This window comes from Halichoeres trimaculatus, unplaced genomic scaffold, assembly GCF_033239565.1.
Source record: "Halichoeres trimaculatus isolate MK-OKI-2021-1 unplaced genomic scaffold, fHalTri1.1 fHalTri1_scaffold_2, whole genome shotgun sequence".
NCBI classification, from domain to species: Eukaryota; Metazoa; Chordata; class Actinopteri; order Labriformes; family Labridae; genus Halichoeres; species Halichoeres trimaculatus.
This window is the reverse complement of record NW_027437180.1, coordinates 38,766,762-38,793,405: the sequence shown is the minus strand read 5'-3', so window position 1 is coordinate 38,793,405 and position 26,644 is coordinate 38,766,762. Positions and strand designations below refer to the sequence as shown.

The window sequence follows — 26,644 nt, the reverse complement described above, 5'->3', positions numbered from 1 at the left end:
TGTCAAAAAAAAAGAATTATGATGTAAAAATAAATAAAAGTCCAATTATGAGATTAAAAAAATTACATTTCGAAATAAAATGTAATTATTACCGTGAGATGAGGGATCACAGATTGAAGATAGAAAATTGAGATATGAAATAAAAAGTGAAACTGTGAGGAAAAAATTTTAAATTATGGAGAAAATGTCAAAGTTTAGGAGACAAAAATAGAAATAATGACATAAAAAGTCATGAACTATCATCTCATATTTTATATATTTTTATATAAACATTACCACTGATATAACTTCACATTTAGGAAATGTTTTATTATGTAAAGTCACATGTTTTGTTTTTATTTGATGAACTTTTAATTTTGTATTCTTTACTCAAACAGAGGCGTCTTTAAATGTGGAAGATAAAACAGCTGATCTCTGTCATTTAAAGACCTGTGACCTTTCACTAAACTGGTCATGAACTAAACATTTCACATCTACACTCAGGTATCCTCAAGTACCTGGCTCAGGTACGCAGTCCGGCCTCTGAGGGACTCTGGGCCTCTCGTCCAAACATCACAGCGGACCGCTTCAGGCGTGCAGTGCGACACTGCGTCATGTTTCCTCTGCACGCAGAGGTCACTCAGAGAGAGTCACATGACCAGGTGTGGTCATTTCCATCTCTACGTCACCCTCCTGTCCCCGCTCAGGTCACACTGGACCCAAACAGCTGGAGGAGTCTTTCTTTAGGCCAATGTGGACCAGGAGGAACAGTCTCTACACACACAGGGATTATTAATCCACACACACACTTTAACACACTTTAACACACTTTAACCCCAGATTATCACCTGTGTTTCCTCTCAGCCCTTTACGGCAGTGACAGGTATTTAAAGCAGCTCTCTGGAGGAGACGCACAGACACACCTTCAGTGTTTCTACAGGTGACTAATGAAGAGGACGACGTTCTCCTACCTGCAGAGTCAGATCAGCAGCTCCTCCACGCTGCACCAAACCCTCCAGCTGTTTCAGCCCTGCTCCGTCTGCAGGAGATCATCTGAGTGTGTGTGTGTGTGTGTGTGTGTGTGTGTGTGTTTTACAAAGCCTGCAGCAGGCTGTCCGCAGCCTCCTGCATGCTCCTCTGACAACCTGAGGTTTTATGCATCGGAGAGGAGAGGAGAGGAGAGGAGAGGAGAGGAGAGGAGAGGAGAGGAGAGGAAAGGAGAGGAGAGGAGAGGAGCCTCTCCAAACTTAACCCCCTACTACCTCACACACACACACACACACACACACACACGCGCTCGGCTCTTTAGGCGGCCTGATCCCTGGATTTACGGGTTTAGCATTAAGAAAATACTGCTGCAATTTGGGATTAGAGGCAGAAACCCTCACAACAACAATGGCTGCAGCGTCCATTTGATATCTTGATACTTGTGATCAGTCGCTGGTTTAACGCCCGCAGCCTCCACATATTTCTGACTACACACACACACACACACACACATTCCAACAGGTATAAAAACATTTACATGAGCACTCCCACATTTTTTATTCTGATTTAAATCTTGTTTTGTCCTCAGGAGGCCGTACACACTAACCTGTAGACAGTGAGGCCTAAAGTGTGACGGTAAAAACAGGAATGTTTTTTACTCTGCACGTTGCAAACATTTAAACTTATGATGAATCATGTTTGTTTAAAATTAATTTCAATATTTCCTCTTTGTTTCCTGCTGATTTTTTCTGTTGGTGTCACAGAGAGCTGGTTAAATGTTCTGACAGCAGCTCATGTTTCAGTCTGTGTGTGTGTGTCAGCTTTTTCCTACTGGGATCATCAATACAACCTTTATTTAAGGTTATTTATTTATTTATATATTTTATTATTATTATTATCATTATTATTTTTATTATTATTATTATTATTATTATTATTATTTTATTAATATTATTTTAATGATAACCTATTTATTAAGGTTTTTAAATAAATATATATATATATTTGTCAGGAGTGAAACAGCTGGTTTTGTTTTTGTGTCATTCAGGGACTAATCTGCACTTTGTTTCATGTCAGCAGGTATGGAGAAAATGTGTCTTTTTCTCTTTCAAACATGGTTTAATAAACTTCATCAGCCTAATTTTAATTTCCTCATTTCTCAGTTTTATTTGTGTCGGTTTGCTGTGTATCTTATTGCCTTGTATTTCCCTAAAAAACAATAAAATTAATATTTAAAAAAAAAAAGAAAAAACTGTCTTCATTTATTTAATGATTCAGGCCTTGTGGTAAGTGGATCAGAATTTATAAATTAACAGATAAATAAATGAGCTCTGTTTTGTTGACCATGTCCGGGGTTTTATGCGAATATTTTTTTAGCTAATTATTTTTTGTCCTCGCCGTTGAAACACATTTTCCTTTTCCTTGTGGACTCCTCTTTTCCTCCGTCCCTCTCTCCTCTCCTCACTCTGTTTCTGTTTGTTTTAAGCAGAAAAAATAAAAAACACACGAAGAAGAATTATCGTTAAATTGTTAAATCTGCTTCGTCGTTGACGCTTCCGGCCGGACTCGGATATTTTGGACCGAGCGGAACATTCTCCACAACTTTTCTGACGCGGAGGTTCCAGTCCCGTCACGTGGTGCTCGTTCCGTTCCAAGGGGCGGGTGTTCGACCGTGATTGGCTGTTCTCGCAGCTGATAAGGCCTTCCTGCGCTGTGATTGGCTGACACGAAGCAGTCTCGAGAGCTTTCCTGACTCTTAGCTGCGCGGGCCTCGGAGACGAGCATCAATCTCCATCCGTCAACACCGGCGGGAGAGGCGGAGCGGCGCGGACGGAGCACGGAGCTAAACTAAACTAAAACCACCTCAGCGAAGAGAAACATGTTCGGGTTCTGGTTCTGAAGGGGGACGGATCCGACCTTAACTCCTGCTCTTCTCTCCATGTGGATACCTGTGAGGAGCGGAGCGCGGTCTGACTGTTAGCTGGAACTTTCCGGGAAAAGGAGCAAAAACAAGGTGAGAGACGAAGAAGAAGAAAGAAGAAGAGCTTCCTGTTTGTTTCTCAGTTTTTATAGTTTTTATAAAAATCCATCAGGTCAGCTCCTCTCTGTCTGTCTGACTTCTTACACATGCCTCCAAAAAATTTTGAAGAAAATAATAATAATTAAAAAAATTAAAAAGTAAAATAAAAGTAGGCTATGTAGGGATACATTAAGAATAAAAATAAAATAAATCGGCAACCGGAAGACAATCCGCTATATTTTTTTACACTCGAATTATTTTTTTTCTACAACGAAAAAAATAAATATGCTCCACTGAGAGCATAAATTAAATTCATGGATAGATCTAAACTAGAGAAGCGAGAGTTATTTTTCTCTGGTGTTATGACAAATAAAGAAAAATAAATAGCCTAAATATTATTTTTAATTTTAATCAACCTTTTTTTTCTAATCTGCTGTGTAACTCCTGAGCCAGTCTGTGTGAGGGTTTGAGTCCGCTCGGCCGGCGGCCCCCGGCCCTCAGGCCGCTGGTCCCAGTCCCTCTGCTGGTCTCATCTGAATCCTGATGGAGGTGATCTGCCCAGGGGCCGGTGCACTAACGCGGCCTGATCCGGCTTTTTCCTGCACCGAGCTGCTGCTCGTCCCTAATGTGAGCGTTTAGCCGCTGAAAGGAGCCCCGCTGGATTATGGGAATTCTTATCTAAATACATTGTTTTACAGAAAACACGCCGTGCCGCACTAACAGGGACCATCAGGGCTGAGTGTATCAAAGATTTCTGATCAGTGGTGTGTGAGCTGTGGAGTTGGGCCCAGATTAAAACTCCAGGCCGAAGCTGTCAGTGAAACACAGGAAATAAAGATTAATTAGTCAAACCAGGAACCCTGACTCTCACACAGTGATGGGAAATCACCGTGAAGATGGTCGTGGAAGTGTGTGAGTGTGTAACTTCAGCTCCCGTTGAAGCTCAGAGTGTGTGAGGAAATGATGAGTGTGTTTTAAATCGGGCCGCTCCTGGAGAGTCTCTGAAAAAATAAAAATAATGAAAATTAATAAATAGGCTCATAATAATAAAAATAAGATAGGCTAATTTAATAGAATTAGCCTATAATAAATCTTATAATTATAATATTTTCAATCATAATAAAATAGAAACACATTGATCAATCTGCGCAGGTGTTCATGTTTTCGTGGGGCGGTCAGAGGCCTGTGTGCGGCTCGGCTCAGGGCTCGGCCTGTTTTCTGTGGATTATCTCCAGCTCCGTGAGCAGCCGTAATCTCCACCAGGTTATTTCTTTCATGCGGGGGTTGTTGGGTAGTTTGAGTGTTGGGGTGTTGGTTTATGTGGGGCAGGTTTTACACGGTGGATTCACATGGAGTGAGGAGTTTAATTTGAAACCTTTATTTTTCTGGAGCCATCCTGGAAACGGATCCAGAATCCCCCTGTGCCTGTCTCCCCTCAGAGCCAGCAGTGAACGCTGCAGTAACGTCTCCAAACAGGCTGTGCCGTTTACAGGGAGTGATGACAGGGTGACACTTCCCACGTGGAGCAGTCACGTACAGATTGGCCTTTACGCGTGGACTGCTGTGTTTGCTCCCACGTCATGTCTGCTTAATTAATGTGTTAATAAAGACTCATCAACCCGGCTGTGAGCGCGGCACACGGCGCGGGGACCCGGGTCGGTCCGTGGAAACTGTGCGCCCCACTCTGACCAAACCTCTCTCCCACAGGAGCGGATCCAGACCCCGGAGACCTGCTGGTTTCTGCCCGTCCAGACTCCGGTCTCCCTCCCGGAGCTCAGCATGATGTCGTATCTGAAGCAGGGCCCGTACGGGATGAACGGACTGGGTCTGAGCGGGGCCGCCATGGACCTGCTGCACCCGTCTGTGGGGTACCCGGGTACGGACACGATCCACACTTAATCAGCTGATTTAATCTGCAGGAAGGATCCAGAGAAATGTTAATCTCAGATCCCAGGGTGTGAAATTACTGAGCTGCTCCGTTAATCTCAGATTAATCCCGCGCTGACGGCACAGATTAGCGCCACTCTGATTGGATGTTAAAGCTTCAGAGGAAGAAAAGTTTGAGTAAAACTTTCATCTTTAAAAAACACACACACACACAAACACACTCGGAGGGCTGTGGGGTCTAATCTGGTGGTTCTGGTTCCAGGGAACCCTCGGAAGCAGCGTCGGGAGCGCACCACCTTTACGCGCACGCAGCTGGACATCCTGGAGTCCCTGTTCGCCAAGACGCGCTACCCGGACATCTTCATGAGGGAGGAGGTGGCGCTGAAGATCAACCTGCCGGAGTCCCGAGTGCAGGTCAGACCCGATCCGCTTCGTTTGGGTTCAGACTTATGACGTCAGAACAGGACAGAATTTTTTTTTTTTAAGTAGCGCCAAATTTACCTGAAATGATTCCTTCAGGTTTTTCACGTGTTGTGTGTGTGTGTGTGTGTGTGTGTGTGTGTGTGTGTGTGTGTGTGTGTGTGTGTGTCTTCAAACTTTATTAAAGCTAAAAAAAAAAAAGGAGCCATCAAACTGAAGGTGTCAGGATCTGGTTTTTACAGAAAGGGGGCACGGTGTAAAACTCAAAGGAGCTGGATGAATCAGCCTCTGAGCGAGTTCAAACTTTTTCTGCAGAAGGAAAAAAAAAAAAAGAGGCTGAGCTTGTAGAAATGGGAGCTGAGGGTTGATCCTGACAGACTCTAATTGCTCCGAGTTTCTCTCCTGGACCTTCAGTTTCTCACCTGGGGCCTCCTGCAGCCCGATCAGGTAGAGACTCGTCCTCGGTTCTGGGCTCTGGCTGGGAGCGGAGCAGCGTTTGATGTGGTCTGTGGAGGACTCAGGGATCAGCTGACAGCCCCCCCCCCCCCCCCCCCCCCAGCCCAGCTCGGCCTCCGTTACACAGGCTGCTTAGAGAGACGGGACAAACTGACTCAGGCTTTGTTTCACACAAGTCCAGAAACTTTAGACCAGAAAAAGTGAAGAGTTTAAAAATCTGTGTCGGTGAGAAAAACTCACTTTTTAATTTTTCTTCAACTATGAAAATATCCTCCTCAGAAAACTTATTCCCCTGGAAGATTTGTTGACTCCTTATAAAAAAAAAACCCCAGGCCTTATTTTTTCCCTTATTACCTGAAAATAAAAGATGTTTCTGGAGTGGTCAGGTGAGTTTGGCTCATGTTTAGTCTGATGAGACTTTTTTTTATATCAGGAAAAGACACAAACAGAGATTTCTCTTTCAGTTTTTGGAGTGTATTTCTGTAAAAATCAAACACAACAAAGATGATCTACTTTACAAAAATTGATTCAACACAGGCAAAAAAAAATTTAAACATTTGGAATAGGACTTTATTTTAAATTTATCAAAGTTTGATCAATTTAATATTACACTGCAAAAACTGAAATCTGACCAAGTGTTTTTGGTTTTATTTTTAGTAAAAAAAAGTTTGACTAACCTGATATGAGTCTGACAGGTCAGGAAACACGTCAAGCTCTGAACGCTTGTAGAAAAATCTGCAGGGATCAGAAAAATGTGCTCGACAAGTTTCCTGAAATTATAAAAAATGTTTAACAAACAAAATATTTTTTTTTCCCCACTGGCGAATTATTTTTAGTTTTTGCAGAAATGCCGAGCTGGTGTTTGTCTTCAAATATCTTAAAAATCAGACATTTTTCCTGGAGCTGTCAGGTGAATGTGGCGCAGATTAAATCTAGAAAGACTTTTTTTTTTAAATTAAAAATAAGACAAAAACACCTGATGAATTTTTAGTTTTTGAAACTTCGGGGATTTCTAAAAAAGAAAAAAAACACCATCAGAGTGAGTGGTTGTGATAAAATCACACGTTCTGATTTGTTAAAAAAAAATTATTTTGAATAATCTGGATAAATCGCAGCAGAAAACCCTGATATTAAAAATCTGTCATGACTGAGATCAGCTCCAGAGAAAGATGTTTGATGATCCACGCAGCAGCAGCAACCAGGAGTCGTCTGAAACAGTCAGGGCTCTGTCTGTTTTCTCCTCCTCGCCTCCTCCACCAGCTGCTCCTCAGGGAGAAATGAAGCTGTTTGGATCAAGTCAGAGTTTCTACAGATGATCCAGATTTTAACGACTCAGTCATCCTGAACAGTTTACAGAAATCTGACTTTATTTCAGAAAACTTAAGGACTTGTTTCGTCCTCTGTGTGAGAAACTCAGGCCTCAGTTTTTCTCTGATAGACTGCAAAAACTGAAATCTGATCAAGTGTTTTTCTCTTATTTCCAGTAGAAAATGTCTTTTAGACTCATTCTGAGACACATCCACTTGAGCAGTCCAGAAAAATGTCTGATTCAAAGTGATTAAAGACAAAATGAGGTTTGAATTTACTGTAAGAAGTTAAAAAAAAAAAAAAACAGCTAGCTGAACAAGAGAAAAGTTTCTGTACCAAGTTATTTTCTAGTTTCCGGCAAATTTCTCCCTTTACGTTAGCTGATTGATTTTTTACCCTGTTACAGCGATTCCCTCCTCATTTTGTCTTTAAATAACTAAAATCAGACATTTTTCTGGACTGGTTTGGTGAATGTTGCTCAGATCAAGTGTAATCAGACAATTTGTACTGAAAATTAAAAAAAACAACCTGATAAGATTTCAGATTTTTGTCTTTTAAACAAGATGTTTTACTGGCCCTGTCTGCTGAGAGCGGCTCAGACTGAGTCCAAGAAAACACTTTTACCAATAATAAAAAAAGACTCACTGCGATTTCAGTTTTTTTCCGTGCAGATATGAAACATCGCAAACATTTTAAAGTGGAGCTGAAGGAAGAGGAGTCAGAGGAGTCGATCTCTGACTGACGACTCCCTGCTCGGAGCGTTTTGTTTTTAGCTCTTTTTAATCGCTGAGGAGTTTTCAGGATAAAGTCGTCAACGCTCTGCTCCTTTCCTGGTTACTCGTTAATCCTTGAGGTAGTCCTAAAAATTACAACTGAAACCTTTAAATCAAAGTTCTGGTTTCAGGGTGCGCCCATGCACAGAGACGTCCTAATGTGGGGGGTGGGGTCGCTGTTACTCCACCTGTAGACTTTGATCATTCTGGGTGATTAACCTGTAGATTCTGTTTTTGAGGAGAAGAGAAAAAAAACAGACTCAAAAATCAAAACGTGCTGAGCTCCTCCTCCTGAATTTGGTGACCTGGCCGTTTTAAACGAGAGTCTGTGCTGTAACGAGCCAGCTGATTGGAGCTGATTGGAGCTGATTGGAGCTGATTGGAGCTGGTTGGAGCTGGTTGGAGGGTTCCTCTGAGTCGTCTCTCAGGGTTGGTGGATGAACTGCAGTCAGCTCCAAAGGTCAAAGGGTCACAGCTCCCAGCAGCAGGAGGGTGCTCCTGCGCCGTTCGACTGAAGGCGACTAAACAACCTCGTTTATTCACTGTCAGTCGAACAGTGTTTGTTTCCTGTCTCCTGTTTGGTGGCGACACGTGGCACTGACCTCCTCTCTCTCCTCTCTCTCCTCCTCCTCCTCCTCCTCCTCCTCCTTCTCCTCCTCAGGTCTGGTTTAAGAACCGGCGAGCAAAGTGTCGGCAGCAGCAGCAGAGCAGCAGCAGCGCCAAGGTCAAACCCATGAAGAAGAAGTCGTCTCCGACCAGAGAGAGCACGGGCTCCGAGAGCAGCGGTCAGTTCACGCCGCCCGCCGTGTCCAGCTCCTCCTCCTCCCACCTCCTCCACCTCCTCTTCCTCCTCTTCTTCCTCCGCCGGCCTCGCTGGACCCGGTCTCATCAGCACCTCTACCTCCGTCACCGCCCCGGTGTCGTCCATCTGGAGCCCGGCGCCGATTCTCCCCGGCTCCAGCTCCGCCCGCACTGCCCGACCCCGCCGCGCTCCGACCAGCGCCTCCTGCATGCAGCGCTCCGTGTCGTCCTCGGCCGGCGGGGGGACGCCGTCCTACCCGGTGTCCTACAGCCAGACGGCGGCGGCGTACAGCCAGGGCTACCCCACCTCGGCGTCAGGCTCGTATTTTGGCGGGGTGGAGTGCGGCTCGTACCTGGCGCCCATGCACTCCCCACCACCACCCGCACCACCCGCACCAGCTGAGCCCCATGACGGGCGGCTCCATGTCGGGACACCCGCACCACCACATCCCCCCCGCCACAGGACACCACCACCACCACCACCACCCCACACACCACCACCAGGCGTACAGCACGCCCGGCCTCGCCTTCAACTCCTCCGAGTGTCTGGATTACAAAGAGCAGACGGCGGCGCGGCAGCGGCGTCCGCGTGGAAACTCACTTTAACGCCTCCGACTGTTTGGACTACAAAGACCAGGCCTCATGGCGCTTCAGGTGCTGTGGACTTCCTGTTTCTTCTTCTCTGCTCTCAGAGACGCTCTGCTGCTGGAGCTGGAGTTTGGAGGACCAGAACCGGACCCAGAACCCAGGATTACTTTTCTGCTGACCCGCCCCCCTAAAGACTGTCACATGGGCGGGTCACAGGACGCAGCGGTCTGGGGTCTGACCTCACCGGGCTTTTCTAGAAACTCTTTTCTGGACATGATGCTGCTGCGGCGCCGGCTGACCCAGGGACTGCTGGTCTGTGCGGCGGGCGCCTGTGGAAGCGCAGCACTTGTTGAAAACGTGGACGTTGCTCCTCTCGGCAGAGGAGACGACGAAATGTGAATCTGACGCGAGCCGAGGGGTCCTGTGAGGGTCCTGAGAGATGTAACGTCCCTGTCTTTATAATAAAGTCTTCTTCAACACACGCCCGGTCTACGCCTGTCTCTGAGTCCCTTTAAGTCCCCTGAGTCCTATGAGTCCCCTGAGTCCTCTGAGTCCTTTTAAGTCCTTTTAAGTCCCCTGAGTCCTCTGAGTCCTATGAGTCCCCTGAGTCCTCTGAGTCCTTTTGAGTCCCCTGAGTCCTCTGAGTCCTTTAAGTCCTCTGAGTCCTATGAGTCCTCTGAGTCCCTTTATGTCCCTTGAGTCCTCTGAGTCCTATGACTCCCCCTGAGTCCAATGAGTCCTCTGAGTCCTTTTAAGTCCTCTGAGTCCCCCTGAGTCCCCTGAGTCCTCTGAGTCCTCTGGCCATTTGAATCTTCTAAGTCCTCTACGTCCTCTGATTCCTCTGAGTCCCCTAAGTCCTTTTAAGTCCTCTGAGTCCCAGAGTCTTCTAAGTCCTCTGAGTCCTTTTAAGTCATCTGAGTCCCCTGAGTCTTCTGAGTCCTCTGAGCCCTGGAGTCCTCTGAGTCCTTTTAAGTCCTCTGAGTCCTCTGAGTCATTTTAAGTCCTCTGAGTCCTTTGAGTCCTTTTAAGTCCTCTGAGTCCTCTGAGTCATTTTAAGTCCTCTGAGTCCTTTGAGTCCTCTTAAGTCCTCTGAGTCATCCGAGTCCTCTGAGTCCTTTTAAGTCCATTGAGTCCTTCTTAGTCCTCTGTGTCCTTTGAGTCATTTTAAGTCCTCTGAGTCCTTGAGTCCTTTTAAGTCCTCTGAGTCATCTGAGTCCTTTTAAATCCTCTGAGTCCTTTGAGTCCTTTTAAGTCCTCTGAGTCCTTCTAAGTCCTCTGTGTCCCTTAAAGTTTTTTGAGTCCTCTGAGTCCTCTGAGTCCTCCGATCTCTCTGGGCCCACTGAGTCTGTGGGTCCTCTGTGTCCTCTGAGTCTTCAGAGTCCCTCGGGTCCTCTGAGTCCTCTCTGAGTCCTTTGAGTCCTGTGATCCTCCGAGTCCTCTGGCCCTCTAAGTCCTCCGAGTCCTCTGAGTCCTCTGAGTCCTCTTCCCTGTTCAACAAACACTGAACTGGTCTGACTGGTTTTAGAGACACACAGAGCCACAGGGTTTACCCAGTCTGGATCAGGAGCTCTGACCTGAGCGTGTTCCTGAAGCGTGAAAAGCAGCAAAACCGAGGCAGTAGGTGGCGCTCTGATCACAAACCAAACTGAATTTAATTATTCAGATTTTCTCTCACTCACAGCTGGAAGTTTCCAGAACAAACACAAAACCAGCAACAGTCGGAGAAAAGTCTGAAAAACTCAGCCTGGGTTGAACCTCAGGACCAACCTGTACCCAGAGTCCTGTATGTCAGTCCCCACACTCCCCTCGTGAAGGTTAAATGTCTGAACACACCGCTGTTAAAGAGTTGATCAGTAATTAATAAAAACGTCACGGCGTACTGACTATGAGCGACGCACTCAGGCGCAGGAGCCACATCACAAAGCACCAACCGTAGGTGTTCAGACTGAGCATGTGCAGGTTTTACAAACATCTACACATTCAAATGTTGGAGAAATCTGTAACTGAAACATGAAGGTACAAGAATAGCTACAGATCTACTTTAGATCCAAAACCAGATCTTCTCCAGATCCTGATCAGATCTACACCAGGTAACAGGTTGTAACCAGTGTTGGCTGACCGTCAGACAGACGGTACGTAGCGCCCCCTGTGGCCTGCAGTCGACCTTCAGACGAGTTAAACATCATGAAATGAATCATGGGAAACCAAAAACACCACTTCAGTTAGGAAATAAAGGAAAATATATTTTCACACACACAGAAACAGAAACCAGCGCCCGACCAGCACAACACACCCTCGAGCTGCAACACAATGATAAACAGGAAATCCACCGTTTCCAAACCTGAAATAAAGAGTCCAACAGTCCCTGAATGCAACAAAACTAATCCACTAACGAACAGAGTCCTCTCTCAGTTCCACAATTCATTAACAATAAACAAAAAGCATCAGAGTGAGAAAAGCAGCCAGAGATCGACTTAAAGACGACCCAACACAAAAACAAACCTGCTCACAAAGCTCTTCCTGTTTCAGACTCTGGTGTTAAAGTACGATCTAAAGACCCGTTCCCACCAAGTGGTCCGGGTTGGATCAGTACAGTCTGGCTAGGTTTGGATCAGCAAAGTAAATATCAATATCATACTGATATGGGTGGTGTTACTGTCCTGTGTATGAATGAACGTCTGACCACGTCACAATCACAGATAATAACTGATGCAAGCTGCTCTCATTACCGTAACTCTTCAACTACTCGGGCAAGAGAAAAAATTGAAAGAGTTCCTGAAAGAAGAGACGACGATCGTCCTCATCTGACCCCCAGGAGAGTCTGTCACGTCGCTTGTAAAACAACTCTCTACAGAAACACGGGAGGCAAGGGATCAGTCGACAGATCTGAAAGCTTCATTTCCAAAAACACTGAAGAGCAAGTTCACAAACTGTTCAGCCCACATTCCCAAAGTTTCATCACCAGAGAGAGTCCAGAGAGAGTCCAGAGAGAGTCCAGAGAGAGTCCAGAGTGAGTGCAGAGAGAGTCCAGAGTGAGTGCAGAGAGAGTCCAGAGAGAGTGCAGAGAGAGTCCTGAGAGAGTCCAGAGAGAGTCCAGAGAGTCCAGAGAGAGTCCAGAGAGAGTCCAAAGAGAGTCCAGAGAGAGTCCAGAGAGAGTCCAGAGAGAGTCCAGAGAAGGTCCAAAGAGAGTCCAGAGAGAGTCCAGAGAGTCCAAAGAGAGTCCAGAGAGAGTCAAAAGAGAATCTAGAGAGAGTCTAGAGAGAGTCCAGAGAAGGTCCAAAGAGAGTCCTGAGAGAGTCCAGCGAGAGTCCAGAGTGCGTCTAGAGAGAGTCCAGGGAGAGTCCAGAGTGTGTCCAGAGAGAGTCCAAAGAGAGTCCAGAGTGCGTTTAGAGAGAGTCCAGAGACACTCTAGAGAGAGTCCAGAGAGAGTCCAAAGAGAGTCCAGAGTGCGTTTAGAGAGAGTCCAGAGACACTCTAGAGAGAGTCCAGAGAGAGTCCAGAGTGCGTCCAGAGAGAGTCCAGAGAGAGTCCAGAGAGAGTCCAGAGTGCGTCTAGAGAGAGTCCAGAGAGAGTCAAGAGAGACTCTAGGGAGAGTCCAGAGAAGGTCCATAGAGAGTCCTGAGAGAGTCCAGCAAGAGTCCAGAGAGAGTCAAGAGAGGGTCCAGGGAGAGTCCAGAGTGTGTCTAGAGAGAGTCCAGAGTGCGTCTAGAGAGGGTCCAGCGAGAGTCCAGAGTGAGTCCAGAGAGAGTCCAGAGAGAGTCCAGCTCCTGCTGAGGTAAAGAAAGATCTTCCTCTGTCTCTGTTTTCAGACTCATGATGGAGAATCAGTCTGCCCCAAATCACGTCGGTCAGTGTTCAATGATCAGCAGGTTAAAGCCAGTTTCTGTCTGACACAGTCAGAGGAGACTCAGTGTGAACGCACCTGAATCAAACATCCTTCACTAGAGGGCGCTGTTCCTCTCAGATACAGTCCAGAAGTGAAACGTTTGTTAACGTGACCGAGAAACAAACACTGACCTAACGTCTACCTGACAAACAGCTGTTGGTGTTTCACTTCCTCCGACACACACACACACACACACACCCACACACACACACACACACACACACTCACACACACTCACACCACAAACGCTCCTCTGAGAGTCTGAGCGCAGCGGGAGCTCTGATTGGACACACCTGTCCAATCCAGGTGAGGATGAACTTTAGCTGCCGACCAACACTTGAAGAAACAAACGGAGGAAGCGTCTCAAACTTTCAGCTTCGTCTCCAAACCAGCAGAGAGCAAACACGTGAGGGGCGCCGCGCCTCGCAGCCGGCCCCCTGAGAAATCTCAGACCCACAGAGTAAACACCCCCCCCCACCTCCGCTGAGTCCCTACGGGTTAGCAAACATGTGCTCTGGCGTCCCCGCTGTTTGTTTGTCCGTGTCCGCCGCCGTGTTCCACTCGTTTGATCCGAGGAGAAAAGGGACGAATCACGATTTTAATTAACCGCCGCGGCGTTTCTCTGAGACGTCCCTCAGCAGCTGGACAAACACGTCCCCGTCAACACGCCGCGTGTTTGCCCGCTCTGCTTCCTGCTGAGCGTCACCGCCGTGTGCCTCCATCAGGACAAACTAATCTGAGCGCCGTGTTCAGGTAATCTCTGCTGGGGATTCAGGACGCGGCGGTGAACAGCTGTTTGGACGCTCGCTCGGAGCCCGAACACTGACCCGGCGTCTTGGCGTCTCACTTCCTGTTAGAGTCTATCCAGGAACACTGTGACGTCTGATCCTGATCCCTGAGGACTCCAGGAAACCGAGACCACTTAGCTAAATGCTGAACCTGAAAGGGGAAGGGGGCACGTTGGCGCCACCATCTGAGGGTCACAAACCGTGAGCTCGACGCGTTCAGGAAAACTCATCTTATGATGTGACGATGATACAATCGTCTGTTTTTAAACTTTAAAAGTTTCTGTCGAGTGTCTGAACCATGATTACCCATCAGCACTTTCATTATTTAGTCATCCGTGCAGCTCAGAGGGGCTTTACTGCCACCTGCTGGTCAGGGGTTAACTCTCAGAGATCTTTAGACAGTTTTTCTGGCTGAGGAGAAAAAAGATGAAGAGCTGACCTCCTCTCTTTAAAGCAGACAGGAAACAGGAAGCAGTGGGAACATGGCCGTGATCTGGTCTGGCTGGTTTTTGGTTTCAGGCGATGGATCTTGGTTTCATGGTTGGACTCTGAAGGACTAGCTCCTGAGCGTCTCGGAGGTTTGGTTGGGTAAAAAGCCAGGCGATGATTTGTGGTTTTGAAGATTTCCAGCGTCTCTGTGAGGACGCTCCGCTGTGGAAATCCCTTTTAGCGCGGCGGTAAATAGATTAGCATACGGAGGGGGATTAGGGAGCGCCTCGCCGCTGGCCCGCTAATCCCAGACACAGACCGTCAACAGCCCTGACATGTCCGGGACTCCTGCACAAAATGGCTTCTCGGTTGTTTAAGACGGCATCTAAAGACACACACACACACACACACACACACACACACAGCTCCTCCACCTCTTCCTCCTCCATGAATATTCCCGTCAGGCTGTCAGCCGGCCAAAGACAATGACGCTCGTCTTCAAAGGAGGAAGATTAGATGCTGCACGAGACAAAACCAAACGCTTTGAAGAGATTTGGCTTCACATTCCTGAAGCTCTCCATCCCAGCGTGAAGAAAGTTGATCAGACTGAGAGTTAGTCAAACTGAAAGAAAGTCAGACTTCAAGTTAGTCAGACTGTAGGTAAGTCAGACTCAAAGTTTGTCAGACTAAAAGTTATTCAGACTAAATGTTAGACAAAAGGTTAGTCAGACTCAAAGTTAGTGAGACTAAAAGTTAGTGAGACTGAAAGTAAGTCTGACTAAAATTTAGTCAGACTTAAAGAAAGTCAGACTGAAAATCAGTCAGACTAAAACTTAGTCGGACTGAAAGTTAGACAAAAGGTAAGTCAGACTAAAAGTCAGTCAGACTAAATGTTAGTCGGACTAAAAGTTAGAAAAAAGGTTAGTCAGACTTTAAGAAAGTCAGACTAAAGGTCAGTCAGACTAAAAGTCAGTCAGACTAAAAGTTAGTCAGACTAAAAGTGAGTCAGACTTAAGGTTAGTCAGACTGAGAGTTAGTCAGACTGAGAGTTAGTCAGACTGAGAGTTAGTCAGACTAAGAGTTAGTCGGACTGATAGTTAGTCAGACTGAGGGTTAGTCAGACTAAGGTTTAGTCAGACTGAGAGTTAGTCAGACTGAGGGTTAGTCAGACTGAGAGTTAGTCAGACTGAGAGTTAGTCAGACTAAGAGTTAGTCGGACTGATAGTTAGTCAGACTGAGGCTTAGTCAGACTGAGGGTCAGTCAGACTGAGAGTTAGTCAGACTGAGAGTTAGTCAGACCAAGAGTTAGTCGGACTGAGGCTTAGTCAGACTGAGGGTTAGTCAGACTAAGGGTTAGTCAGACTGAGAGTTAGTCAGACTAAGAGTTAGTCGGACTGATAGTTAGTCAGACTGAGAGTTAGTCAGACTGAGGGTTAGTCAGACTAAGAGTTAGTCAGACTGAGGGTTAGTCAGACTAAGAGTTAGTCAGACTAAGAGTTAGTCGGACTGATAGTTAGTCAGACCGAGAGTTAGTCAGACTGAGGGTTAGTCAGATTAAGGGTAAATCAGACTGAGGCTTAGTCAGACTGAGGGTTAGTCAGACTAAGGGTTAGTCAAACTGAGAGTTAGTCAGACTGAGGGTTAGTCAGACTAAAAGTTAGACAGACTGAGAGTTAGTCAGACTAAGAGTTAGTCGGATGTAAGTTAATCAGATTAAAAGTTAGTCAGACAGAAAGTTAATCAGTTTTAGTCTGGTGTGACCTCCATCAGTAAACAGGAGCACTGAAGCAGACTGAGGGGACAAAGAGTCACGGGGCCTGGTGGAGCTTAAGGTTAGACAACCTGTTCTCTCCTTTATGAGGAGGAGACAATGATGAGATGATGATAAAAACAAAAAAACAAATGTTGGATCTTCGTGAGAGTTAGCGAGGAGGGGCTGCAGGGTCAGAGGTGGACTGCTACAATCCACTTTAACCCCAAATACTGATCTCATTAAACAGGAAATGAGCCACTGAATCAAATGTTTATTGTAGGTAAGTCTAGTATGGAATGTGAAAAAATAACTCAATATGTAAATCTCTGGCTTTAAAGAGGGGTATGGTGCTTCCTTTAGTCTTAATTCTGTCCCTCTGGAGCTCCCATAGTCTCTTTTCAGTATTTTAAGCTCAGTAAATCTGTTTTTATTCTCCCTGGTGGTTTATAAACTCCTTTTTTCAGCCTCTGTCTGAAACACTTTGTTTTCACTGCTGTCTCTTTAAGACTCCCCCCCACACAGACCCCCTTCACTCTGATTGGACAGCCCTCTGAAGGTCTGCTGGGGGCGGAGCTTAGGGCAGATCGTGACATGTGAAGTACTGGCCTTCCAACAAGATCTGGTGCAGATCTGGTGTGAGTCAGGCCTCTTGGGAGCCAAAACGTACAGAGTGCCGTCCTGGGAGACCAAATGCACATTAACGTTCCCTCCTGAGTCACAGGTGGCACTAAAGTTTGTCCTGGTCAGAAAAACACGGTAAACTTCTTCCTGGGCAGCAGAAATGAGCGGACGGGACCTGGATGATCAGCTGAGTGTAGTTCCTCTGCAGCGGCCAGAACGCTGATCCTGGTTTTACACTTTACAACCTTCAAAAAGACCCTGAAACCTCTGAGCCTCGATCTAAAACTCTGACCCTGCAGACCAGGAGAGCATCCCTTCCTCAGCGTCCTCAGCGTCCTCATTGTCCTGAGTGTCCTCGGCGTCCTGTGTTTGATGTGCGTACGCTCTGAGGGCCTGTCTCCTGTGAGGCCGCGCGGCCCGGCTGAGGACTCTCCCTGAAACAAACGGCGAGGGGGTGGACTGTCTTTGTGGCGGCGGGGCCTAAGCCTAATCTAATGACTCAGATGACTGGGGGCCGTACTTAGCGGGGAGGCCAGTGGCTCGCTTCAAACGAGCCGCCACGGGTGGAGGTTTCCCGAGGATTAACACTTGAAGAAGCAGCAGAGGAAGAAAGAAGAGCCGCCGCCTTCCAGGGAATCCCCGTTAAGTGGACTCTGTGAGTGCCAGAGAGGAATGTGTGATCCAGCTTCAGGTCCAGTGGAAAAACCCCGGTCCACGTTTGATCTGGGACCCCGTACAAACAAAGGGAACACGGGGGTCTGGGGCTGGAGCCGCTGACGGCTGGAGGAAGGTAACGTTCAAACTTTGGAGCAGAGATTAAAAACGGTGGCGTCACTGATTTCACAGACACGTGACGATCCAACGACCTCCTGTTCCAGATGTTTCCATGGTTACCTGATCGCTCTGCAGCTGCTCGGCTGATTGATCCCCATCGCTCAGGTAGGCTCAGGTGGACCCAGGAGGACCTGAGCCCAGCAGCAGGAATCCACACCCAGCTGTGGCAGATCTGACAGAGCCAGTCTGATTACAAACGTAAAACGGGATCTCCTCTAATCTGGGTTATCGAGCACTTCACAGACGGGCTTTGGAGCTGGGCTCTCATCGTTAGCGTCCAGCGACGGCAATTAAAGGTGAATTATCAAAGAATGAAGCTCAGAGAGCCGGTCCAGGTGAGATCTGCCTTTAAGCCAATCAATGCAGAGAGGAGCGACGAGAAAAACACAAAGTGTGTGTCACATGACCCCGCATGAAGGACGCACAGAATGTTCCAGATCAAAGCCGAACACTTCCGATTCATCGAGGACTCAGAGGAACGTTCCAGATCAGGGGTCAGCGACCTTCACTTCCAGAGGAGCCGTTCAGCCTCAGCTGGGTCAGAGTCAGTCAGGAGACACAAGATCGACTTTATCTACACGATAAACACAAACTGTGTAAAACTATGATCATCTGAACAAGAAGTTTTTTTGGCATTTTTAAAGTTGTTCACGTGAAGTCTAAGTTTTCATATAAAAAATGGCAAAACCAAAATTGCAAAAAAATTTAGAATTTCAAAAACTGTCTTAAATTGAAAAAATGTGAAAATGTTTGACATGTGCAAAAATGAAAAAAAAGTCAAAGTTTGCAAAAAAAAGAAAAAATTGAAAAAAAAATAGCATTTTATTTTAAAGGAAGTTAAATGAACTGAAAATTCCCCCCCAAGAAATGGAACTTTCAAAAATTTGGTAAAAAGTAAAAAATGTGCAATAATTAAAAAAATATATAAAATGTAAAAAAACATGCAGAAATGCAAAAAATAAATAAATTAAAAAAAAAAAAAAGAAGAAAGAAATCTGACAAATTTTCAAAAATGTTTTTGAATGTGGACGAGGTTTGTTTCTTGGATCAGGATAAACCTGACGACGTCTGAAAAGCAACTCCACATTCACACTTATCGATCCGTTCATGGTTTTTAAACTTCTGATCTCTGAGTTTTTACACAGCCTTTACGTGTGTGTGTGTGTGTGTGTGTGTGTGTGTGTGTGTGTGTGTGTGTGTGTGTGTGTGTGTGTGTGTGTGTGTGTGTGTGTGAGGACTGAGGGGGTTAATTTAGAGACTAATTAAAGTGGAGGGTGAGCGTCGGGGTGAAACATCAGCCCCCCCCCTTTAAAGTGGCCGTAGGAGTGTTAATAATTCGACCCCCCCCCCCGACCTAAGATGTGTGTTAAGTGACGGGGAGGCGTCTGTCGTTTGAAGCCTGACCCTCCCTCTTGTTTTTGTCTCCCCCTCCTTTCTTCTCCTCCTCCTCTTGTCTTCTTCTCCTTCTATCCTCTTTCACGCTCGGCGGCCTCGCGGCCTCGGCTCCTCCTTTTCAATCTGCTCGCCTCAGCGCTCGGCTCTCACAGGGCGAGTGGACCTGAACTGCTGCTGCTCCCTCTGATGTGTGTGTGGGAGGAGGTGGGGATGTGTCCTTCTTTCCTTCCCTCTGTCCTCTCTCCTTCCTCACATTATATTTCCTCTGTCAGGCGCGTCTCTCTCCTCTGAGGCCTCGGGAGCTTCTTCATACTTTCCTTCACGAGCGCCCAGAGAGTCCGCCAGGAATCAGAGAGGGTCCAGCCGCAGACCGGGTCTCTCAGAGGACTCTCCTGGAGGCTCCACTCCTCCACCAACAGGAGGAAGTGACGTCAGGTTATGAAATTAAAAAAAAAAGAGCCTCCTCACCTCCTGACGTTGTCCTGAGCCTCCTGTTAGGAGGAGCTGTGTGTCAGAGGCTGAACTGCTCTGACGGCTACGTCACTCTTTGGGAAGCAGCTCCACCCTCTCCATCTCCTGATCCCAGGCTTTATTTCCTCCATCCTTCCCTAATTCCATCCTCCATCATTCCCTTATTATTTCCACCATCCTTCCCTAATTCCTTCCTCCATCCTTCCCTTATTATTTCTTCCATCCTTCCCTCATTCCTTCCTCCATCCTTCCCTTATTATTTCCTTCATCCTTCCCTCATTCCTACCTCCATCCTTCCCTTATTCCTTCCTCCATCCTTCCCTTATTATTTCCTCCATCCTTCCCTCATTCCTTCCTTCATCATTACCTCATTCCCTCCTCCATCCTTCTCTCATTTTTTCCTCCATCCTTCCCTTATTCCCTCCTCCATCCTTCCCTTATTCCATCCTCCATCCTTCCCTTATTATTTCCTCCATCCTTCTCTCATTTTTTCCTCCATTCTTCCCTTATTCCATCCTCCATCCTTCCCTCATTCCTTCCTCCATCATTTCCTCATTTCCTCCTCCTTCCTTCCCTTATTCTATCCTCCATCCTCCCTTATTCTTTGCCTCATCCTTCCCTTATTCCATCATCCATCCTTCCCTCATTCCTTCCTACATCCTCCCTCATTCCCTCCTCCATCCTTCCCTCATCCGTCCTTCTTCGATCCCTTATTCCATTCTCCATCCTTCTCTTCCTTCCTCTGTCCTTCCCTCATTCTTTCCTCCTCCTTCCTTCCCTCATTCTTTCCTCCATCCTTTCCTCCATCCTTTCCTCATTCCATCCTCCATCCTCCCTCATTCTTTCCTCCATCCTTCTTTCATTCCTTCCTCCATCCTTCCATCCTTCCTTCCTGTGTCCTTCCCCCATTCTTTCCTCCTCCCTGCTTCTCTCATTCCTTCCTCTGTCCTTCCCTCCGCGCTGGGCTGAGTGTCTCTGAGCCCTGTGAGGCAGCAGGCAGTGCAGCAGCAGCAGCAGCAGCAGCAGCAGCAGCAGCAGCAGCAGCAGCAGCAGTCGTCTGCTTTCTCGCTGCCAAAAAAGGAATTAAGTTTGTTGCCAGGCTGGATAAGGAATTGGATTCTTCCTCTGCTGTTATCCCTCTGGACCAGATCCTGTCCCCCCTGAGGCCTGGGGGGTGGGGGTGGGGTGACGGAGTTGGGACGGGGAGGGGCGGGGGTTCGCTCTGTGCCAGGTCTAACTACCTCAGAGGATCCACATCAGGCCTCACCTGCCGGGAACTGCTGGGGGTCTGTGCAGCAGCTGCAGGGTCCAGGTGGGGGTCCAGGTCTCTGTCCGGCACGGGTCTCTTCCACGCCATGCCGGATTATTCCTCCTCCCATGAAACCACACCTGTCCGGGCCTCCACCCTGCTGGCTGCTATCAATGAGGCTTTAGAGTTTCATCACAGATCTCCCAGCAGCCCCAGCGGGCCCCACCGCCGTGTGGAATAATAACAATGATGAGTGAGGAGAGGGGCATTCTGGGTAAAAAGAGTAAAAGATAGTGCTGCATTACCGGTGTTATGGTCAGGAGGTGAAACTCTGAGCGCTGAGCTGCAGTCATGGTTCGTCACCATCTGATGACGCCGCGCGCTGTACGACTCTGTCCACGGACGCCATCTTTGATTGGTTCCTCTACAACGTCTGCAACAACCCCTACCCCGGAGCAGAGTCTCAGCTTCACTGCAAACCGTCAGTTTCACAGGGAATTCACTCTGTCTTCTTTCAGGCTCATAAACAACAGGAGTCTCAGTTTCACTGTAAAGACAGAGAAACACAGAGTCTTCAGGTATATCAACCTGGTCAGTCTCAGTTTCACTCTGAACCATAAGTGCTACAAATGCTTCAGTTTGGCTAACTTCAGATTTATGAACCCTTGAGTCTTGGTTTCACTGTTAATAATAAGATACACAGAAGCTTAAATAAATGAATCACGAGTCTCAGTTTCTATAAAGGCTTAATTTGGGAAAACTTCAGGCTAATGAACCATTTGGGTCTCAGATTCACTGTAAACAGATAGATAAGGAAATACTTCAGGAGTCTGATCCAGGTGAGTCTTAGTATCTCAGTAAAAAGGATCACTCTGGCTTCCTCCAAGTCGATGAACCCAGCCATCCAAAGATTTCAATTTCACTGTCAAGAGCTAGTTACAGAGGCTTCAGACCTTAGACCTAATGAGTCTCAGCTTCACTGTAAACAGTAAACTGTGAACTCTTTATGCCTATAAACCTGGTGAGTCTTAGTTTTACTGTAAAGGGTAACTTACAGAGAAGCTATGGTTGGTAATCCTGTAAGTCTAAGCTTAGTCTTAGTTTCACTGTTTCAATAATGCTTCAGTCAGGGAAACTTTAACCTTTGAGTCTCAGATTCACTGTAAACATTTGGTTACACAGACTCTTCATGTCTGGTGGATCTGCTGAGTCCTAGTTTCACCATGAATAGTTAAACAGGGACCTACTTTGGCTGGGTCCACGCTCAAAAAACCCCAGTGAGTCTCAGTTTCGCTGTAGAGGGGAAGTAACATATCTGCTTTAGCCATGTGTAAATGAGTTATTTACTTAAGCTAATATTACCTAATGAACCCGTTGAGTCTTGGTTTCACTGTGAACTGTAAGTTACACAGAGACTTCAGGCATGTGACTCTGATTAGTCTTGGTTTCGTTGTAAATTGAAACACATGCTGGTTTACTTCAGGGATCTGAGAATCACTGATGGTTGTTTGACAAACCTCTTCAGTTTCTGTCTCTCTGTCGAAGCGATGAACCCGGGCGCCTCCTTCACGGCCATGGGGGTTTGGTGTAGGGAGGGGGTCGGCTCCTGGAGCAGACCATGGGACCTCAGGATCCATCTCCTCTTGGACTTTTTCATCAGACTGGTTTTCCCGTTCTCCTCTGAACCATTTTTAATTTAAAGTCCTCGGTAATTGGGCCGATACTTTCCCGGCCTGCCGCGGCGCTGCTTATCAGCGAGGGGGGAGAATTAAGACCACATAGGGAAGCAAATAACATTTTTTAAAAGCTGGGGGACTTAAGTAGAAAATTGGCTTAGCACGCAGATAGCAGAGTCAACAATGGGAACATATATCCCCGCTCGCAGTGATTGAAGTGGCTGTCTCTCTGAATAACAAAGTGTTTGATTTCCACCACAGCTCTTACATAAACTGCTAACTTGATTTCACACCCTGGATCTGAGGGTGACAACAAACACTTTAATTAGAGGAAGATGATGCCGCGGAGAGGAGGGGGGGAGGGGGAAAGGTGATAGACGGAAACAAATCCCCGGCACACTCCAGACGGCCTAATCACGCAGCCGGCAAAGCCACGTATCATCGTTTCTTCTCCACTTCTCATATCTTATTATTTTCTCTGAGTTGTGAATATTTTTGCATAGCTTAGCGCGCCGCTGCTATCGCTCCCAAACCTACGTGCTTCATTAGCATGTGGCGGGTTGGAGCAGGAGGTGACGGGGTCTGAAGGGGCTCTTTGTGGTTGGGTTTGGACCGGACTGTGTACCTGAGGTGTCCTCTGAGCGGCCCCTCGTGGCCCTTTGACCCGAGCCTCTCCACGCTGCAGATTAGCTCCTTTCAGAGCGCCCCCTGTCTCTGAGCCGTTGTTTTATGCTGATAAAGAAAGAGAAAGGGACTCAGAACAAAAACCTGGTCCCTCCTGATCCCGAGGACGTTATTGAGCGTGATCACAAACTGATAAACGGCGTCCAATGATCCAGCCAATCCACCTCTCTGAAACCCAACGCCGCCTCGGCTCCGAGCGCTCGCTCTGGGCCTTATTGGTCAGCGAATAATCAAAGCGCTTTCTTCTCCTGCGAGGGGATTAGAGGCGAAGCTTAGCCCGCTGGACCAGACCCCAGCGGGGAGGCCAGGGGGTCTCCTTATCAGGGCCCGGCTGCTGGATGCTGGATTGCTTTCACTGTCGCCGGTCTGCGGGGAGGAACAAAGACGCTCCGCCGCCGCTATAATGCCCCCCCGCTCTGGAGGGACACAAGGGCTCTGAAACACGCCTTCATGTATTCATCAGGATGAGCAGCCGGATCATACGCCGCCTCCCCTCCCGTCTTTCTTCTTCTCTGCTTTTATTACATCCATCTGGCCTCCATCAGACGGGTTAATTTCTCAGTGTAACCTGTTCTCTGAGATTAAAAACACGGATACAGGTCTGTCCCCGTCTCTGTGGACCCTCAGGGACCCCCAGGGACCCCCAGGGACTTTATCTTCTTCAGTGGAAGAGCAAAAACTTTGGAGACGATGTTTTCTCACAGTTTATTAAAAATGTCACGGTCAGCGTGTCGGTGAAGTTTTAGTTTATCTTCTTCTCCGTTTAAAAATTAGCCAAACGCTGAAAACGACCCAGCCTCTGTACATGGGGCGCCCCCTGAACCAGCACTTCGTGAGCCACTACTTCGCCACACACGGTTCACACCTCAGCACTCTTTGTACAGAAAGGTTGGCTGTTAAAAAACAAACGGCATGCTAATGCTAAGATAGCATCGTTTATGTTAGCATTAGCTTTAGCACAGCCTCTGAAAAGAGTCAAATCCTCATGATGAGGAAAGTGAACTGAACCATGCTGTTGTCAGACACACCTTCCTCCACGTGTACACACCTGACTCAGCGTGTGTGTGTGTGTGTGTGTGTGTGTGTGTGTGTGTGTTTATGTAACTGTTTGTTAGGGCCACTTGACGGGGATCTTTGTGAACACGGGGCTGTCAGCGACCACGTCGTTTCTCAAATGACGCCAACCTACTTCTTCCTGATTCACAGTTTTAGATTTCACGTCATTGATTTCTCCTCATCCCTCCCTCCTTTCCTCCCTCCTTTCCTCCCTCCTTTCCTCCCTCTCTCTGGTTTTAACCCCTGAGGCTTTGGCTCGTTCCTGCACAGAGGAGAAAAAAAAAAGCAATACGAAAGCGACAGAGCGGCGCCAGGCCTCGCCATCGACACACACACCATAACCCGCTGAGACGCACGTACAGCACGACACTTCCTGGGATGAGACATGTGACCTGTCAGGTGACTGTCACCTCACTATGACCTCACAGGAGCGTCATGGGGGGCACTGATGGACGGGGACTTGCAGACGTCAGTTTGAGTTTGAATCTTTTTCACTCAGATTTCACAGCAGCTCGGTCGACGGCGGCGTTTTGGTGACAGATGTGTCGCTGCACGTCTCGGAGACGTTTCCAATTGACAGATGGTCGAACTCCTCTGCACATCTGTCCGTCACCTCGCAGCAGCACGTCCAACGAGGCCTCGGGGCTCTGAGCAGAGGAGACTGACACGACGGCGTGGGTGTGTGTTCAGACCACAGACGGCGAGGACCTGAGCCCTCCAGGACTCGGCCTCCTGTCCCCGAGGACCAGGCCAGGGTTGAAGGGTTGAAGGGTTGAAAAGTTCATCCTCAGGGAGAAGAAAGGTGGGCGAGGCAGTCATGCAAAAATCTGACATGAAGACAGGACGGAGGGCGGGGGCAGGATTAGCCCGGGCTAAGGTGACAGAGGACGATAATAGGTGGTACAAAGTGAGGTTTACAGGGTTATCTGAGACGGGCTGAGTGTGACGCTCTTAAAGGGACAGAGACGCTAATAAACCTCCACCCTCAGAGCAACAGATCCAAACACTGGGTCTGCAGCTCAGGGGGACGGTCCGTTCAGGGGACGCTCTCTCTGCTCTGTTTTCTGGTACCGTGGACTCACAGGAGCTTCACGAACGAAGGTCTTTTCACAGGAACCTGGGACCACGACACGCGTCTGATTGATGGGTAGCCCAGTGTTAGCGTGATGTCACAGGAAGTGGTGACTGTGCCTTGAATCAGTCTTTGTTTCGGTGCACGGGTCAGGCTGGGGTAAAGGCGTTGACTCGGGCGCTCTGACCCAGACTGACACCTGGACGTGATCCGAGGTGACAGACTCTGAATTCCTCACATTGTTTTCTTCGTTTGAGGCCAAACGGCTTCACCACGGCGAGGAGAGGAAGCAGCTCGTTGGCCTCTGGACAGAAAAACAGACGAGGCCTCCTCACTCGTCTTCATCATCAAGTATTAATCAGCACACACACACACACACACACACACATACACGCACACACTCTGGCCCTGCACCAGCTCTTCAGGGCGTTTCTCTATCAGCGCCGTTCAGGCAGATGGCGCAGAGCGTGTGATTGGCAGAAGAAGAGGAAGAAGCGGAGACGGAGAGGAAACAGTTGCCAGGGAGAGAGGGGGAGGGCGGGGTAAGAGCGTACCGTGAACTTGGGGGTGTGTGGGGCGTGACCGGTCTTAATTATCCCAAAGGGTGCCAAGAGTTGGCGCTCAGACAAGTTTCAGAGCCAAGTGACAGAACGGTGGCTCCAGAGAGGAGATTAAAGAAGATCCGTTTATTTTTTAACGAACAAGATTTCTGATTCTTGAGTCAATAAAACCGATATTCACAAAAACAAAAGTCAGACTGAGAAACACCTTCATCTCCAACAGGGGGATCACTAAAAATAAATAAACTGATGGATTAACGATGAAAAAAAAAACATGAAATTAAAAAAAATGAACAAAATAAGTCAGAAAAAAAGAAACCATTGAAGTTAAATAGAAACAAAAAAAAGATAAATTAAAAAAAAAAGAAATTAAAAAATTACACCTTTGACAAAACTCATTGCAAAAAAAAGTGACCAATGCAAAAATAATTTCAGAGACAACATATATATATATAAATATATATATATATAAATGTATATATATATATATATATATATATATATATATATATATATATATATATATATATATATATATATATAAAGGAAAAAACTTTTAAAAAAATAATACTGAAAAGGAAATAATTTTAAAAAAATTGTGAAAAGTGTTTTTAAAAGCTAAAATGGACACATTGAACAAATTTAAACAATGTCTATGACAAAGAAATATTTTATTCTACCTGAATATCCAAATAAAAAAATTTAAAAATTATTGTATTATATTATTAAATTATTAAAGTTATGTAAAAAAATTTATGTAATTTTTTTTTTAAAAGAATTGTGAAATTATAACAAAAAAAAAACTTAGAATATCAGAAAAAAAAGGAAAAAAAAAACAACAAACATTTAATATAAAATAATTAAGGTAAAAATTTGAATATTTTAGATACTTGATAAATCAATCCGTCAAAAAAAAGTCTTTTCCAAAACTACATTTGGTTCATACAGAAA

At 46.7% G+C, this 26,644-nt stretch overlaps 1 pseudogene; it reads left to right on the top strand.

Annotated features, from left to right (window-relative positions):
• The first annotated feature begins 2,708 nt into the window (after nt 1-2,708).
• Nucleotides 2,709-9,618, top strand: LOC141800552 (homeobox protein OTX1 B-like; annotated as a pseudogene).
• Nucleotides 9,619-26,644: the final 17,026 nt, after the last annotated feature.